The 19,577-nt window shown below is 38.8% G+C and overlaps 1 protein-coding gene across 5 annotated transcripts in view; it reads right to left on the bottom strand.

Moving 5' to 3' along the window:
- LOC134226671 (myb-like protein Q) overlaps positions 1 to 3,994 on the bottom strand; it is a 571,978-nt gene extending 567,984 nt beyond the window's left edge. Inside the window, exon 1 of one of the 5 annotated variants that reach the window (XM_062707594.1) lies at positions 3,856 to 3,994. The gene's annotated coding sequence lies outside the window, so the exon portion shown is untranslated. Of the gene's footprint in view, positions 1 to 2,452; positions 3,801 to 3,851 lie in introns of those variants that run through there. The other 4 variants (XM_062707592.1, XM_062707590.1, XM_062707589.1 and 1 more) reach the window with 4 other exon arrangements.
- Between the last annotated feature and the right edge of the window lie 15,583 nt (positions 3,995 to 19,577).

The following is a 19,577-nucleotide window of genomic DNA, read 5'->3' as shown; positions in this document are numbered from 1 at the left end:
TAAGACGTGTTAGTACTATCCGTTATTATATCGTTCAAATACTGCTCATGATTTGTAACACGAAGAGAATTTCACTAATGACTTCCACTCTTCACCGTTTTGGTAAAACCAACGCGATCTTGGAAAAGCAGTGCAATGCTCTGCCACCGACACGGGCTCCGTAATAGAAGAAGGTGTCTTTCCAAACACGCAAATCTCCAACATTTGGTAAGATGTTTGCTGAAGTGGATACCCAATCAGCATGCACACATTGTGTACATATGTGTATTGTTTGGGTAGAAAACAGCTGCTCGCAACGTTATGAAATAAAATCTGTGAATCGGGTCAACCCCGTGAACGTAAGTGGCCTAATTTTGGGTGTAATATTAATGTGGTGGTTAGGGTGGCTCAAAAAACACTTTTTCAAATTTTTTGATGGGCCGCTCTCTTATTCGGTTCTATTTGATGCCCTGATGCTCTGGACAAAATTTCAGCCAAATCGGTCAACGTTTGGGCGGTGCTAAACTCGTTGGAAGTTTATATGGAACAATGTATGCAGAAACATCCAAAAACAGTGATTTGCAGTTGGACAGCACAATTTACGATCAAGAACCATGATACGCATTCAGTTCTTGTAGAATTAAATACAGAGTGTTATGCTGAAAACCGCGAGAAGATTAGAGTTTATTAGGCAAAGATATTAGCATTTTACTGGAGTGTCGTAGGGGTGAATTTATTTCTTTTCAAAGGTAAAAGAAACGAAATTTGCTCAAACCCCACTTCAGAGAAATGCTAATAACTTTGCCGGGCAAACTCTAATCTTCTCGCGGTTTTCTGCATAACATTCTGTATTTAATTCCACAAGAACTGAATGAGTATCATGGTTCTTGGTCGTAAATTGAGCCGTCCAACTGCAAATCATTGTTTTTGGATGTTTCTGCATACATTTTTGCATATAAACTTCCAACGAGTTTAGCACCGCCCAAACGTTGACCGATTTGGCTGAAATTTTGTCCAGAGCATCAGGGCATCAAATAGAACCGAATAAGGCCCATCAAAAAAATTGCAAAAAGTTTTTCCCATACTAATTTGAGCCACCCTAGTGGTGGTGATGGGTGTCATTTGAACTGTGCACGAAGTGTTTCCAGTTCAGAAATAATATTAGCATTAGCATTAGCATTAGCATTTAGCAGTTCGCACAAATTCGTAGGTGGTACAAGCCAAGACTATTGTATGAGAGTAACATCACTTTCATCCGTTACCACAGATACTGATTTGGGACTAATCACTAACTCTTAGATGGAAGCAATGTACTCTCCAATAGTCGAGATCTGTCCTGGCCACGTCCTTGCGAATGCTGAGGAAGGGAAGGATGGTTTATTGGATACCTACTTAAGAAAGATGCAGAGAACTCTACGACCTCTCATAGGTGCCACGGGAGGTTTTTTTTGGAATTGTGCTGAAGGTTATAACAGTAGGAATCGTTTTGGTATGACGTGAAACACAGAAAGAACTAAGATAGAAATACAAAGTAGGAAAGGGACGAGCCTGGAATTGAACCCACGACCTCCTGCTTATAAGGCAGAAGCGGTAGCCACTAGACCACCGAGCTCGTCCACGTGTTTCCAGTTCAGAAATAATATCAATCAAAATTATTTGTTCACATATAGAGTATGCGCACCAAATCAAAGTAATAAGATCATTCCATAAATAATCTTTTTTTTTATGAAAAGCTTGGAGACTCAAAGTTCTGTACACCAATGGACTAGATGAATTGATAATTGATGTCTGCAAGAGAAAGAAAGGCAAAAATACTTAAATAAAGTTATAAAAAAGCATACATTCGTGTTCTTTTGATCAAATTCTCATCGAAATAACAACAATTCTTTTTGGGCTGCAACAAAAAACTTATTAGATAAGGTAATACGTACTTCTTAAACAACCTTGGACAATTGCATAAAATTCATAGCTGCAACCAGCCCAGTACTTCACACTTAAACCGCAAAATGCAAGTGGTGTTTTGAAGCAAAACCAAGCAAGTTAATTTTTATTGGAAATCATTCAGCTAAAACCGCAGTGCTTTTTGTAATTTTATTGTCAAACTAGTTGAGAATGGCCTTACTGTTTTGCGGATGACCTCCAAACAACACTTATTGATACAAGGTATCGAACTCAAACCAAATTGTCAGTTGTTTATGGGAAAGCAACTCCAACAGCATAAACCCACAATGCGAAGAGCATCTGATGATCCACCGTGACCACATTCTGTGTTTAGTTTTACGATTAGCGGTGAATCCAAAATGTTCACCGTCGTTCGATCGAGAAACAAATGATCCATGAGTGCTGTTCCTAATTTGGGTAGGAAGGCAGATGCCAAGGTCGATCTTAATGTGATTTGCTCGCATCTGATGATGCAAATGAGGCTTCGATATATAGGTAGAAGTTTTTTTAGATAGCAATTTGAGATACTAACCTTTTGAAAATCCAGTTTCAGCGTTCAAGCATACACGTGATCCATCCATCTACCGGAAAACTGGTGAACTTCACGCATCTGTACATATGCGCATCGTGATGCGTGATGTTACGTACCTACAATGCGGACCAATCTCCGAAAGCGACAACGGTGGTCACTTTTCTTGTAACGACGCGGGGAAAAGAAGGAAAACGTGATCTTGTTTTGGTTCCTTTGCTTCTGCGTCGACAACAACAACAACCTTTTTTCCGTTACGTTATTTCGCTGTATTTCTTTATGCTTTTTTCATGACTTTCTGCTCGCCTCTTTATGATGCACTTCATGCATCGCACACCCATACCGAAGCAGAGCACCAACAGCAATACAACAGACGATGTTACTAAACAAAATGCACTTCATACATAGCGGTGAAAAATGCGATAATTAATGACGAAAAACACTACTTTTTACTCCTATGTACTCTCCCTTTCGCTGTTTGTGTCTTGGTTTTTGGCCGAAGCCCTTTCACGACATGCAACTCTTCAGCCGAGCTTTAAAGGTGTTTCCATTCACACTTGTCACTCGAGGAACGGAAATCAAATCACTTTACGTACAAGGTTACAGACAGCCAAAATATTAACCAAACGATCCCAAGAAAGTGAATTATGTAAAAAATACTGTTTCTGATCGTGTGTCTCCCGTTCCAATATGTATGTATTTTTTTCCTTCGTCAATTCCAAGTCTCACCTCACACACCTGCGCCAGTCTTGTTTGGTTTGCATCACACACATGGGAGAGCTTACAGAGAGTGGGTTGACACTTCGCCTATCAGCAGGTTAAGGTGAACACATTTCTCCGTGATGCTTTGCTGTTACTCAACTCTACTTGTCATACACTACGACTAAATTAGGCACTTTTGTTCCAATCGATCACGGAACAACATTTCGCAAAACCTTTGTGAATTTACTAATTTCACGTTTTGCCTTTTGTAAACCACACGTTCTATTCCTTCTTTTGGTTTACGGTTGGACAACATCGTCCACGGTAATGGCTACGACAGGTTCAATCCAAGTTTACCTACACGAACCAGCTGAGCTCCACACGGACCCGCAGAAAAGAGTCACTGCACTGCCACACATTTATCATACACAGGCCAAGTAGGAAAAAAACTGCTAAACGCAACATAATATAATAACCACATCGAAGGAAAGTAGGAAAATCCAACTTTCGCAAAATCAGCGACTGCAAAATGCGCCTGTTTTAATTGGCTATCAATACACAAAGCGGTGGCCACCGAGATACAACCACGCTATCGATCAAAAGTGTGAGCACTAAACACTTGGCGTTTATCAACATCCTTCGCGCTATAGAATCCGTATCATTAAATGCCAAATATAAGACTCTACTCTAGAAAAATTACCAACAGAGGCTAAAATTTTCTTCCAGTTAGGGTAGTCGAAAATCGACTTCGCTGAACAGCGCCGCCGTAGTTAAGCGACGAACCTTCGCGCGCACCGAGAGTGTAACGTACACTAAATCGGTTGGGGCTCGGCCCGCCTGATGGGTCCCACATAGTAAACCACCAGTCAGTCCCACAAAGGCCCACCACACTCGTCGTCATCAACGTCACCATCGTCGTCGTCGTCGGCCGAGTGAGAGATCCTCAATCGGAGCGAACGTGAATGTCGTCGATCGAGTTGGTTGGGATATTTGAGAAAGGAGCTTGACTTCAGCATACGACGGCATGGTGAAGGCGCGCGCGCATTGCGGCTCGCGGCTGCCTACATTACACTCTCATTCTCTCGCGATCGCGGATTGCATTGCGAGGATCGTTCACCGCCGCCACCGTCGAAGAACATCATCGCGATCGATGATCGTCTGCGCTGGATGGGTGAGAGGTTCGCAACCATTTTGGATCCGTGTCGTTGAAGTCTCTTACTCTAATTAGATTGAGCGAATCAGTTAAAAACAAACATAAAGCGAAAATTGTCATGCACTTTGCCAAAATATGTAATTCGTTGGCATTCTGCTATTCAAAAATAGTTCAATCATTTATGCTGTTACTACTACACAGCTTTCTTTTAAAACGTTCAGCAACGTAGGGACCATTTGCTATAATTTTAATTAAAAGAACAAGGACAAGGATAAAATCGATTTGTAAATCTAAGTTTTCCATTTTACCAACGCACATAGGGGTATTTTCGCAATCTAGCCGGAATAAATTATTTTATCTCTCAAACTGCTATATTTCACCTTATTTTATGATACTGTGATGATAATTTAGCTGAAATATCAGTTTTCCTAATTTTCACTTTTTGACCCATGTGCTTTACCCTTTAAAACCCTGAAAAACATTGATAATTTCAATTAATTCGTTCTCGTCATCGCTTCTACCGAAATCAGTTCAACTCTATGTGTTTGCAAGGGAAACATAGAGCTAAAAAGATGGCGTCATGGAAATTGCTCTATGACTTTTCCTCTTTTCATAGGGATGTTGAATGTATGATATAGGTCATAAATGCCTTAAATACAGTACCAAACTAAAAACATCCGCTTTCAAAATGGCGCAAATTTGCGCAAGATTTTCTTCGGGATCCTTAAATATAGACATAAATGCGTCCTCTCTATATTGAAATGTTACTGAATGTCATCGAATAAGTGTTTTATGCTGCATGTGAACTGATAACACAGAGCGCTGCGGCTGCTGGTAGCGTTTTCAACAGGAAACCATCGCATTGGTGCTGGTCATCATTCAACATCAATAAACCAGCATTTTTTGGGAAGAACAGTTGATTACAAAATGGCTCTGTTGTGATCTCGTGCATGCAGTGGCGATGCTGAGCAGCACGATGAAAATATAGACGCAGTTCCGACATGCGTTTGGTTGCGATTAGTTTTTGGAAAAGCGCACTGGGGAAAGGTTTGGTTCTTCTCAGGACCAGCATTTTATGGAAAGAAAGATTTAGTTGCGAAAATCGACTGTTTGATAGCATTACCGTGGTAGCTTAGTTGCTGTTATTTATTTCATCCATTCGGACATTTATTGCATCATCTCCCTCCGACAAGCGCTTTTGATTGTGCTACCGAGTGCAACTTTCTGTAATCACCAAACGATTATGTTTTGCACTTTGAAGAAAATAATCTCGGATCAACCTTTTATTTTTATAAAATGATGAACCGGAAAAATCGTTTTTTTTCAATGCTAACAAAAACAAAATCAAATTAACTTGCCGGAAAATTTCACTTTCTGCCGATGACAGTCAAATCGATAAGGACGCTACTTCAGAGAAAAAATCTACAGCAACCACACCGGCAACCATCGCTCAGACCGACAGAATTCAAACGATTATATTTTGATTAGAAAAAATCCATATTAACCAATAACCAATTTATAAATCTTGGAAAATTTCACAGAATGCTCTGAACTGCCAGACTCTTCCATGCTTTGGGGCGCTCTCTGAAATCGGATCAAAATGCCTCGCGCGCCGGAAGCAGCCTTCTTGTATCTAATGCATCTAATCCATTAGCCACTCCTTCTTTAATCGATATGAGGGCCCAACATATTTACCAGTAACCGATCACAAAGGGCGGGGCTAACGGACTACTTATTGAATATAAGACTGCTTTCCGGCGCGCCATTTTGATCAGATTCTGAAAGCGATCGAATAAGAATTCACGCAGAGCGATCGTGGCACAGAGCAAAAGCTCTAGTGTGAAGTTTCAACGGAAAACCATCGCATTGTGTGGTTGAAAATTCTCAAGTGAAATTTCAACGCAAAGTTTCGATAAGCGTTTGATTGCATTTAGATATTAGAAATGCGCTTGGGGAGAAAAGTTGCTTCATTCAGGACCAGCATTTTCTGGATAGAGTAGGTGATTGCAAAAATGGGGTGTTTCGGTGGCATCGCTGTTAATAGTTTAGTTGCTGTTAGTGATTTCATTCATTCGAACAAATCTTTGCATCATCTCCTCCGACGCGCGCTTGTTATTTCGCCGCCAAATGATTAAGTTTTGCACTTGGAAGATAATTCATCTCAGTTGACCTTCTTTTGCCTAAAATGGTGGCCGGAAAATCGATATCATTCCAATGACTACAAACAAAACAAGAATCTTCATTTTCCGAGGACAGCCAAATCGACAAGAACGCCATCTTAGTGGACAATTTCGTTTAGCTGCTTTAGTGTTTGAAATGGCGCATTTGAGAATCGTTATTATAGTTTAAACGGATAAATTCGAAAACTTTTGCCGAATAGTCTGTTTGTCTGGGTGAAGATTTTCCCAACGGTCTTTACCTCTTCTTGAATACATACATTAAGTGCTGAAAAGGACTGTGTGTAATTAATTCTTGAAGTTCATCTCATTTTGCCACCGGTGTCATTGAAAACTTTACACAGTCGCTTTCATTGTGGGTGAAACCGAACGTTGCAAATTAATATATATATGCGTTGGGTCTCGCGCAACTTCCGATTCATTTAATTTTTCCTTCATTTCGGACTTTTTTTGGATGGTGTCTTCTAGAGTTTGATGTCCACTGAAAGCCGAGTGTCTTCAGCGTGTCGTATTAATCCCTTTTCCACGGTTCTCGGTTTCTTGATTAAGTTGACCATCGAGCAGTTTGCAATCAAGGTGAATAATAAGAACCCTGTGAATGTTAATAATGAGGCACAAATTATGATGACAAACACCATCCATTTCGTATAACTACTGGTTCTAGTCACCTTTGCAATAACCCGTTTTGGTTGCCCCTTCGAGTTCTTTTGGCCTTATTTGAGAGGTTTTCAGCCCTAGGATAGCTCACCTCTACTAGATGAATGAAAAAAAAAGAAAGATCCCATGATGTTGATAAATATAAAGGGATCTTTTATATCAATTTCTATAGATGCTCACCTCTCTGTAAATAGCGCTAAGTGATTCTAAGTCTAAATACTTGATGCTCTACTACCAGAACGTAAGAGGCATACGAACTAAAACACTTTAATTACTCTTGAGTTTCATCTTTTGACTATGATGAAATCGTACTGACGGAGACATGGCTGCGATGACATTTCTAGCTCAAATTTGCCCTAGTTATTCCATATTTCGGTGCGATAGAAGCGCTTTCAACGTGGTGGTTGGTATTAATCGCTGTGAAAGATTCGTTGAATTACACATCAGTAGCACTAGTAAACTGCGATAATCTCGAACAATCAGCAGTGCGGATTCGTCTACATAAGTCAGCGATATACGTATGTGGCATTTATCTCCAACCGAACTCGCCCCACCAGCATCGTACTGTAGCACTCCTCTGCAATTGAATAACTTCAGAACAGATTTCGGACTCCGACACACTCATCGTTGTGGGTGACTATAATCTACTATTGCTGAGTTGGGAGGAGATGAAGATGTCACAGTTTGTTACCATCAAATGCTTCCACTGAACAAGAAATTTGTTTGGTTGAATTGATTATCGCTTCCGGACTCCGCAATTAACGCCATATCTAATTCGAACGGACGCATACTAGATCTGCTTTCGTTAACGAACCAAGCGAGTTGAGCTAATTGAGCCGCCGTTACCTCTTCTACGTATTGCAGCCATCATAAACCGTTCGTTCTTCGATCGACTTTGGTGGTGCGGACATGCAGTTTCCCAGCTCGACACAGAATCAGTTTCAAGTTCGACTTAAACGGTGTAATTTTCTAGAGTTGAATAGTGCCATTTCAAACATCGATTGGGATGCACTGTTCGCAAGGACACTGATGACACTGTATCTTTCTTCGACGTTTGTAGGCATTCTGGATGCACATGTTCACGTAGGCGTTGCAGACGAAATTCATTCAAGCAGCCGTGGTGGTCTGCAGAGTTGCGATACCTTCGCAACGTTGTTCAAGTCTCGTAAAGGTTATTTTCGAGCGCATTCAATTGAGAACGCGACAATCTTCGTTCAATTGAAACCCATTACAATGAACGCCAGCTCGAATCATCGTAGCTACATTTTCCGTATGGAGACGACAGCGAAAGAGTCCTTCTCTTTTGGAAGTTTGTACGTAACCAAAAGCGGTCGTCAATTTCAGCTGAGATGACTTTGACGAAAGGACGACAGATTTTCCGGATGAACTAGCCAACCTGCGCGATTTTTTCGAAAATGTGTATAGCACAACACTCCGATTTTCTCACCTGATAAGCTGAAAGACTGCCCAGCTTAGAATTTAAAGATTCCACTTTTCGACATTACTCACGATGACGTCTCATCCATTAAAAGCTGGATGTTTCAAGGGTGAGGAGTGACAGTCTTCCACCATTGTTTTGAGAGAATGCGCGAATCTCTGCAAATGCTTGACGTTGATTTTCAATAAATCGCTCCGTCATCACACTTTCCGAACCTGTGGAACACCGCCTCCATCTGTCCGGTTTGAAAACGGGTCAAACCACGCTGTTGAGAACTACGCGGAGTTTCCATATTGTGCAGCCTGGCTAAAGTGTTTGAAGAATTGTTCACAAGGTTCTCTACTTGCTGCGCTACCGTTGCTTTCTGAGTTTCAACGGTTTTGTCAGAAGCGCTCAACAACAACAGATCATGGCGTTCACAATTTCTAACATCGGAAATCGAGACAAACAGCAAGTGGACGCTATATACTTTGATTCCTCAAAGCTTTCGATAAGTTCCGCATGAGCTGACGGTTGCAAAACTTAAGCATTTGGGTTTTCCACCTGGGTAACCGAGTGGTTGCCTCCTACCTGACTGGGGCGTGAGGCGTTCGTTAATATCAATGGCACGAATTCTCGCACTTTTGCTTACATCTGGTTATTTTTGTTTGTTTATTAACGATCTATGTTTTCGACTAAAGCTGGATGATTGCTATACCCGATGACTTAAAATTTTCCGAATCATAAGGTCTCACCTAACTGCTGCGCGCTGCAAGTTGACATTGAGGAGTTAAGGTTGTGGTGTATCGATAACGGGATGGAATTGAACATCAAAAGGGTGAAGTCAATCATTTACTCGTCGACAGTCTCGCGTTGATTTTGAATATTCGGTAGAATTTGGAACGCGTCGAGACTATTCGTGACCTTGGGGTAATGATTAACAGCAAGCTTCGTTTAATACATATAAACTACTACTATGCAAAGGCTTTGCAGCTCTTGGTTTTTCGACGCATCACTAGTAGCTTAATGATATCTACGCAGTTAAAACGCTGTATTGTTCATATGTACGCAGCATCTTAGAGTTTGCAGCATGCGTTGGTCCCCATTCACCACACGCAGATTATTCGGATTGAGAGGTGCACCGAAGACCACTTTATCACTGATAATGTGGTCTTCGGTCACCTTCATCGATACGCCCTTCTGTAACTACAATGGTCGAACCCAGATGATTTGCCCGACTACGGCCCGCTGCAAACTCATTGCATTGGAGACGTTATCTGCAAAGCGAACCAACATGCAACGAGTTTTCATCTACGACTTGTTGAGAGAAATCTCGACTGCATGAATTATTGGGTAAGGTAGCTTTTATGCTCTTCTCAGACACTGCGAGGCAGAGCTATTATTCGATGACGCCGCAGAACGTATATGGTTACAACAACCCATTTGATCAATGTCTTCGTTTGTTCAACAGTGTTAGTGATGTTTTGTTTTAATATGTCAAAAATGTGTTCAAAAATGGGATTAAGGCTCTAGGTTAAGGTGCAGTCTGTAGAATAGATTTTAATACTTTCGAGCGGTGGTAACAAATAAACATTTTTATTAAAAGATACATGGTTTTGAAAGCTGAAGCGTTTCATATAATAGAACTATTATTATTTCAATTATTAAAATGGTACCAAAATATGATATTGCCTTTTCCCGTGCAATTCTGTATCAAAATATGCCATTGATTGATTTCAAAACTCGATTTGTTATCATTCTGATAATATTTTGAAAGCGGTTTCTGCTCGGATAGTCAACCCAAATTCGCATGCCGATGTCTTTTAAGGCGCAAAAGTGGAGGTGTGACAAACGTACAAGTAGTATGAAGAACTGCTTCCACGTTGGTATCAATGTGACATTATACAAGAAATTGTGCAACTGGGTGGTCGCCATGACACATTTTCATTTATATTTCTCTCATTTTTATTTACAGATGCATAAATTTTGTCCACATTTTGACTAATTATTCGTGGTACACACCACGTCATCCGTGAATCATCCGATCGACCACGTTGTTGGTTCGAGCAGGTGGGCAATGTTTCAGTTTTTGTGGTCATCGATTGTCTCCATCAACTGGGCTCCGCCGCGGTGTGTAGCGTTTGATTCGAAAACCTTTACCTGCAGACAGTTGGCAGCAGGTCGGAGACAGGGTACTGACTTACTTACCGATGGACAAATAGACAGACAAAAGTATGGCGCATATAAGGCGTATGCAATCATCCAATGTAGCCGCCAAGGTGCGTATAGTTCAATGTCGTCATTTGTTTGATAGATTTTTATATCTGGAAGTCGCAATAAAATGGAAAGCGTCTGAGAGAATAAGCAATTAAGTATAACATAAAAATGCAGAGATATCTGAGGCCGTTGAAAGTTCCACTAATGTAGTATAAGAAAATCAATTAATTTTCCAGCGACAACGCTTTTCTCGTCAATTAAAAATGTAATGGCATTTTGCGAGGAGTTATAGTATGAACAAATGGTGTTTTGACAATACTACGGTCCATAGTTGGATCCGCAAATTTTCAATCGAAACAATGGGAATGGATTCTGCATCGAATGTTGCGTGTAAATGATTAAGGCACTCTCGGAATCAGATTTAAAAGTGCTCGCGTTTTCAGGGCACACTCCTCAATACGAAATCAGACAAATAGTCATTTTATAATTTCTGCTTTGCTGCGACGCAGCATGCGAAATAATAAAAATGACGTTATCTGTTGCTTCCGTGATAAGTGGTGTGCCCTTAAACTACCGAAGTACTATGAGTTTAGTTCGTGAGAATCCTAAGGATAAATGCTGAAAAAGTAATATTTTTCTTGCTGCACACACGATCAACACCTCAATTCATCGGACTGAGTTGATTGATATGGCTCTCGATCCGTCTATAAATAGTTTGTTTTTGGAGCGAACATATAGCCTTTACGTATACTTACATAGTATGCGAAAGCATAAGCTACAGTAATAGTACTTAAGGAGTAATTGGCGAGAATAACTCTAAACTTTCGACGTATCCTAAAATACTAACAAATCAGAGAAAATTACTTCGTATCTACGGTAAATTGATCGAAGAGCCCTGGTTGGAAAAAGCATGACACACAACGCTTAAGTCCACCAGTTTTAGGCATATGATTTCGAGTCTCCTTTAAATTCTAAAAAATCTTTGAACAACTATTTTATTATTACTTTTGAGCAATCCTTGGGGCCTACTCTTGGTTTGATGCCATTTGTAATAAAAATGCGGTTTGAAAGTTTTCTAGAATCTGTAGAAAGTAGAAATCAAGTGTTTCGGATGAGAGACACTGTGCTTCATCAAGTAACTACAATGCCACAACAACCGAGCTAGCAACGCGTTTCTTTGTTTGATGGAAATCGTGGATCTAGAAATATCACGAAATACTATTGCGAGACAATAGTAATATTTTCGCAAAGTTTAGAGTTACTTGCCCTTAGTGAAATTGATATAATTATTTAAATCGATTCGCGTTCCTTTGAACTCGTTTATATCCATTGTCGCTAAATCTGGATGTTTGGATAAAGTATTTATTCGCAGCAACTATTCAGAGTAAAACAAAACTTTTTTTTTTCAGCTTTCACAGTTACATGATCATTTCTACTCACTCAGATAGTTTCCCACTTCCTTACAAATTTGAATGCTTCTTGTTCATTCCTTCGCCTTTCTTTATTCCTGCTTTTCATTCAACTCTTCAATTATGATTTTACTATTTTCATTCCAGTATACATCTTATGTAAACTTCCGTCAGTATATGGTCGAGTGTATGTTTAGTTCTACTTTATGTGTTGAATGTGGTAGATGTAATTTTGGTCATTTACCTACTTACCTTACTTTTACTTAACTTTGGCTTTAACTAGACGTCCCTGGGCATAAAAATCATCGTGTTAGCCTCATGATAAGTACAGAAATGGTAACGGCTTAGAAACCTCGCAGTTAATAACTATGGAAGGCTTAATGAGCACTCGTCTGCGAGGCGGCAATGTCCCAATATGGGGGATGTAATGCCAATGAAGAAGAAGAAGAGAAGAAGAAGATTTATTTAACCCTGCCAATGTTGTTTTAAAACAACAAACCAAAGCACGTTTAATGTTAATGAATTCAATGGTTATTTACTCAAAATATTTCCGACAATTTCTAAAAATCGCCAAAAAAATACAAGCCATGATGAAAAGCTACGAAGTTGACTTTCCACATCGTCATAACATAAAATTAGTTGATTTGAGCAGGGCTGATAATAGTCATCGTCGCAGCGAGAAAAGCTACAGTAGCGACGAGTTGTATTGTCTTCATTGCTACTCGACGCATCGTCAATGACGCGCACGATTATTTCGTCGTGCAACCAAATCGTCATGACGACAACAAAAACCATTATTCTTTAGGCGGCAGCTGCCATGCGAAGATTTTTATTAATTATTTGTAATAATGAATTTGAAGTAACGTATGAAGACGTTATAAATGTTATCGAAACATTTATGTTACCAAAGTTCGTACTATTTGTTTATTTTAGACGCCATTATTTTTTACTACTCCGTCTATAATGACGTGCAATCAATTGTGTGAAGTGACGACGAAATCGATCACTTTTTGCTTCGTGGTAGGCATGCGGCTCGAAGAAAATGAATAGTGTGTCGTGCAACGAAAACTATATTTATTTTGCTTTCTTCATACGACAGAATAACTATTATCAGCCCGGGTGGCTTGCATCTCGAATCGAATCACTCGATTCGTACGTTTTTATTCGTTTCGAACAAATTGCGGCATTATGTTTTCGTTCGACTTCATTCAGTCGCAGTACAAGATTTCGAATGGTGTTGTACTAGCTGAATCAGTATGTTCTGTCAAATAAAATGTAAACAGAGAGAATGAGATAACTGTCTCCGTGTTTATATGCCCACTGGAGGAACACCTTTGCGCATGGCTAATGTGAGTAAACAGAAATAAGACTTAAGAGTAATTTCATCCGTGGCATACAGCAAATTATGGATGGATGATGAAAGGCATCCTTCAGGGCATGAATTGGAGTTAATTTATAAACAAGCAAATTGTGCTCTGTGACTATACAAACCAATATTATTTATTGAGCAACTTGCCGATACGATATGTTTTGTAAATGGAATATTTTACGACAAATTTAAATTTTATGTTCATTCAATTTATGCCACAGATCAATTTAAACTAAATAATTTAAAGCCAAAGAAGGCTTCGAAATAAATTACTTTGATGTTTCCATGTGTTTAGCTAAATGCACTTGGGTCATCTCTTTTCGATTTAAGTTAAAGTCGTTTTACGCGGATTTCGGATATAAGAAGTTGCATATTGTCTGGAAACTATAAAAGTAGATATACTAATGACATTATTTCCTTCAAGATACAATAATGAAACTTTATTCTCTTCCGTAAATAATAACAAATATAAATAAAACTTTCAGCAAGAAATGACTCTCGAACATTTGAAAAGTTACGAAAGAGTAACGGTATGTTTTCATTCGACTTGAGTCGTTTTCAGTGTTCTATCGTGTCCATAATGCAAAACATCTCGTTATTCTTGTACCTCCTCAGGCATACTCGAACGATGAGTCGTTTTCGAGATCGAATCAAAACCCGTAATGCCACACCATGTTCGACTCGATAGAATTACGTTCGAATCAGATGCACAATGACCCAGTTTGAATCTAATTCGAACTATTCCAGCTACTGATGAAATGTCAAACTTCATTAAAAGTTTTAGATGATATTTGGATTTGAAGTTATTGCCTTAAGTCACCCATACAAAATTTGGCGGAAAAATAAAAATCATTCTCAGGCTTCAATTTTTGAAGATTTGATTAGTTGATGAAGGTTAGCAGAGAAAAAAATATTTATTGGATAGATGCCATAGAAGGGGATCAAGTCTCCTCAAATTTTGAATTGATGTGCTGTTACTTACATAAAAAATCGTTCTAGATACGCAAAGTAATTCAGAAAATTCGCGTATTTTACGAAGGAAAATATTACAAAAATCTGAGGGCACTTTTCTAATTCTATCAAAGCAAGTTCTTGGAGGGATCTATTTCCGAATATTTTAAAAGTCGATTTTTACAGCACTCAAAAATCGATTGTGTATCAATAACAACAATAATTTAAGGACTGTCATACATCAGAAAGGTTAAATACTATCTTGAGAGTCTGTGTGGAAATTGTATATGTTTATTTAAAATGCTAAAACTGGATGTTTGATGGCCGAAATATTTCGTACAAAGTCCTCAAGTGTCTGAAGTCTGTTTGGACTTCTCTTCACCAAAACTCTGACAATATTTTAGTAAAACGGCTACTCAGTGTAATTTAGTAAAACAGAATGTTATTTACCAACGTTTCGACACGGGATTGTATTGTCATTTTTGTCTATTGTTTGGTTTACTTTACTGTCACGGTTAAAAATTCTGTTTGTTGGTACATTTCTTCGGAACCACTTCACTTGAAAATGCTTGTACTCGCTGGCAAGTGCGCTCTATATCTGGTGGTAAGTAACGCATTGCCGCGGCTCACATTTTAAGTGTCGTATTCGAAAAATCTACCAACAACTAAACTAACCGTGACATTAAGATAGACCAAATATAGAAAACTAGATAGAACCACAACTTACTTCTGTACTAACAAATATTATACAAAGCCCATATCTTGAAACATTCATCCCTGTACAACTTCGTTGCCACTGTCAGTTCAAACTCCATTTCCTTTCAAACGACTTTCCACACCAAGCACAAACTTGTACCCTAAGCCATTATGGTGACCAGTCGCAACATAAAACTTTTAGCCTAACAGTAATTTTTAACCCATTTTAACTAAAATTGTATGATTTTTAACTCGACAAGTTGTCTTTACAAAACTTACTTTATAACTATGTTTTTGCTACACTTCTTCTTTATGAAAACGGAAATATTTCTTGCACATAATTTTTAGACATTGCATACAACTGTAATAATGGAATCTATGAGTGAAGAATAGTTAAGAAACTAATATGAAAAATATTCATATTCCACACAAAAGCAATGAAAACAGTATAAAACCCTTAGGTGCTTTATATTTGGAGTTATGGAAATCAGCCAAATAGAACATGGCCAAAACTGGTACAGTTACCTATATAAACAATCTATTATGTATTTCGATAACTCTTCACAACCACTTGGATTTCAACCAAATTTGATACTACATTCTCTATCCTCAGGGAAGTTAACAAAGGGGTGGGATGATCATTTGGAAAGGAGGAGGATGAAGAAGGGTTTGTTTGAAAACGAACAATACTGTTTAACTTCAACTCCCAGAACCAATTTCAACCAAATTTTGTACACTATTGACCTTGGTAGAAGATCATATGGGAGGTAATTTGGGAGAAAGGGGAGGGTCTGGAGGGGTGGGTGTTGTTCGAAAGCAGTTCAGACTAAATTATGAACCCTGGACCGATTTGAACCAGATTTGTACACATTCTCTATCCTGAGAAAAAGATAACAAAGGGGGTGGGACCCCAGGATCAATTCAACCAAATTTTGTACACATATTCTCTATTTTGAAAGATGTTCATTGAAAAGAAATCTATATATCAGAGCGAATGATTAATTTGTTATAATTAAATCATTAAACTCTATAATTAAAAATGTGATTAATGATTTATGATTTTTGACAATGATTAACAATTAAATGCATTTTTGACAATGATTCACGATTTATGAATAAAACCGCTTGGAGTATGACTAAAGATTACCGATCGTAATAAATGTTGACACACTATGTGTTATGTTTGATTATCAGATCAACTCAAACCTTCATCGAAATCATGGTTTACCCAGGCAATGATTAATGTGTTTCCTTCTGGATGTGAATTTGATCCTTCTTAAAAATAGACGTTTGCCGGAATAAGTCGATGGATGTTTTCCTTCTTTAGAAATGACGTTTGCCGGAATAAGGCGATTTTGGTTTGATCCTTTTCAAAATCATTCAATGTTTTCAAATGAAATCTGCCTTCTTTTAATCAAATGATGAAGAATCAATAAGAAAACACAATTATCCTGTTGACCAATTGTTTAATTATGTTCCGATTGTGAAAAAACTGCGAATCAAATTAGCACTCGAGCAAGGCCGTACATCAAGTATTCCATAAAATCTGCAAACTCGACACTAGAAGAAAAGGATGAAATGATAAACCATATGTAGCCAAACCTTGTTAAAAATTAAAAAAGTTGAAATATTTGAAAAACCATGTATCACAATTTCTGGAGCAGTCTATAGAAATATCTTATTTTGGGTAAGAAAACCTTAGATATTAACAATGATATGGAAATGCTAATATCATCTTCCAAACTTGGACGTACATTTCATGATAGAATTAGAGGCGAAAGTATAGAATTGATAGTTCCGTTAGAATACGGCAGGAATGAAGAATGTTTTTATAGAAGTCGATTTGAAAGCGAGCGGAGGGCAATATTTGTGATGGCACATTCACAGGACTTTCCTTCTGCAATCTCCCGTATGAAGGGGAGGTAGAATATCAGTGTGGAAGCATATATATTTCACTGGCAAAGGAAGGTGGTTTGACTTGCTCATATGCCATCGCGTGCGGAAGGATTTTTCTATCGACGAGTACTGTCTCCAAATTTCTAATATGACATCAGCATTTAGTCGAATAGGATTTTTATTGCACTTCTTTCTCATTGCGTCCCTTAGATATTGCCAGATAAATCCGGGTCGATATGACCGAAAACCTTAAATTGGCGGCACTGTTGGAAGGATAAACCTGATATAACAATTTAAAAACATTTCAAATTCAAAAAAAATACTTATTGAAGAAAATGGTTTCAAACAATACGTCAAGAACAATAATTCAGACAAAAGTCGTAAAATTTATTTGAAACTCATATCGGAAGAGTGAACTCAAACTTTTGGCCGTCCATACCAAGTACGCGAGAAAATATTATGGTTATTAAAATTAAATAATTTTTTTACGAAATTTCGTTAATGCTTCTCAAAGATTTTAAAATTGCTTTTTCCACTTTTTTTCGATGGGCTCATATTCGAGCAAAACTAATATGAGGAAGGGTCATTTGGCTCCATTGGAAGACCCATCTACCAAAAGTTGTTTGGGCAGAAAGGTCGTTTAGCTGAAAGGTCATTTAGCCGAAAAGGTTATTTTGCCGAAAGGGTCGTTTGGCCGGAGGTCGTTTTGGCCGAAAGGGTCGTTTGGCCGAAAGGTTGATTTATGAAGGGTCGTTTGGCCGGAAGTCGTTTGGCGGAAGGTCGTTTGCCGAATTGGTCATTTGGCTGAAGGGTAATTTGGCCGAAAGGGTAATTTGCAAAGGTAATTTGGAAAGGTTTATTTAGTCGAAAGGATCATTCGGAAGCGTCATTTGGCGAAAGGTCATTTTGGGCCAAAAAGGTTCGAAAAGGTCATTTGTAAATTCGGTGAATTCGGTAATTTGCGAAAAGGTCATTTGTTGAAAGGTATTTGGCCGAAAGGGTCATTTGCCGAAAGATATTCAGCGGAAGCGTCATTTGCTGAAAGGATCATTTAACCGAAAGGGTCATTCGGCCGAAAGTCATTTAGCCAAACGGGTTATAGGAAATGGTCATTTTGGCCGAATAGGACATTGGCCGAATAGGTCATTAGCCGAATAGTTCATTTGAAAAGTGGTAATTAGGAATAAGAAAGAGAGTCGTCCCTTCTCATATTCATTTTTCTCTTCTCACTGTTAAAAGAAGCGTGAAATGAGTAGTGAGTCTCTCATTACTTCCTCGAATACTCACGTTTTACGGCAAAGTTTCTCACTTCTCGCTGTCAAAGTGAGTAGTGCGAAGAGACATAATGAGACATCTCACTAATCACTTCTCCTCTTTTTACAATGAAAGTGAGAATAAGGTTGCAAGCTCAGTGGTCTAGTGGCTTCGCTTCTGCCTTATAAGCAGGAGGTCGTGGGTTCAATTCAGGCTCGTCCTTTCCTCTTCGTATTTCTATCTTAGTTCTTTCTGTGTTTCACGTTATACCAAAACGATTCTGTTATAACCTTCCACACTATTATAACCTTCGCAATCCAAAACCTCCGTGGCACCTATGAGAGTCTAGAGTTCTCTGCATCTTTCTTAAGTAGGTGTTCAAAAACCATCCTTCCCTTCTCAGCATTTGCAAGGACGTGTAGGACAGATCTCACTATTGGAGACATTGCTTCCATCTAAGAGTTAGTTTGGTCCCAAATCAATATCTGTGGTAACGGATGAAAGTGATGCTACTCTCATATAATAGTCTTGGCTTTACCACCTACGAATTTGTGCGAACTGCTAAATGTAATCTAATGCTAATAGAAATGAGAAATAAAGGATTAAGTGAGACGTCTCATTTTTCTTTCCTCATTTCTCATCTCACTGTAGAAAGTGAATAGATTATGAAGTGGGTGTGAGACATCTCACTTTCTACAGCGAAGTAATAAATGAGAGTGAGATGAGACGTCTCTCTTCTCACTCCTCATTCTCACTTCCTATGAAAATGAGAAGTGCAAAGTAGTAGTAGACGTCTCACTACTTATTTCACCTTCTCACTTTTTACAGTGAGAAGAAAATTAAGAGTGAGAAGTGCAGTCTCTTTTCTCATTGCTAATTTCTCACTTTTCAAATGAACTATTCGGCCTAATGACCTTTCGGCCAATGACCCTTTCGGCCAAATAACTTTCGGCCGACCTTTCAGCCTAATGACCCTTTCGGCCAAACTCCCTTCGATCAAATGCCCTTTCGGCCAAATGATCCTTTCGACCAATGACCTTTTCGGTCAAACGAACCTTTCGCCAAATGACCCATTCAGCCAAATGACTTTCGGCCTAATGGTCTGTTCGGCCAAATGGTATATTCAGCCAAACAACTTTCGGCCAATGGCATTCGTCTAAATGGCTCTCAGCCGAATGGGATGTAAACAGCTGAAATACTGCCAAAATCTTTTGCCTACATTTTCGAGAA

Source organism: Armigeres subalbatus, chromosome 3 (genome assembly GCF_024139115.2).
Source record: "Armigeres subalbatus isolate Guangzhou_Male chromosome 3, GZ_Asu_2, whole genome shotgun sequence".
NCBI lineage: Eukaryota > Metazoa > Arthropoda > Insecta > Diptera > Culicidae > Armigeres > Armigeres subalbatus.
Note: the sequence above shows the minus strand (reverse complement) of the source record. Positions and strands in the feature narration are given on the sequence as shown.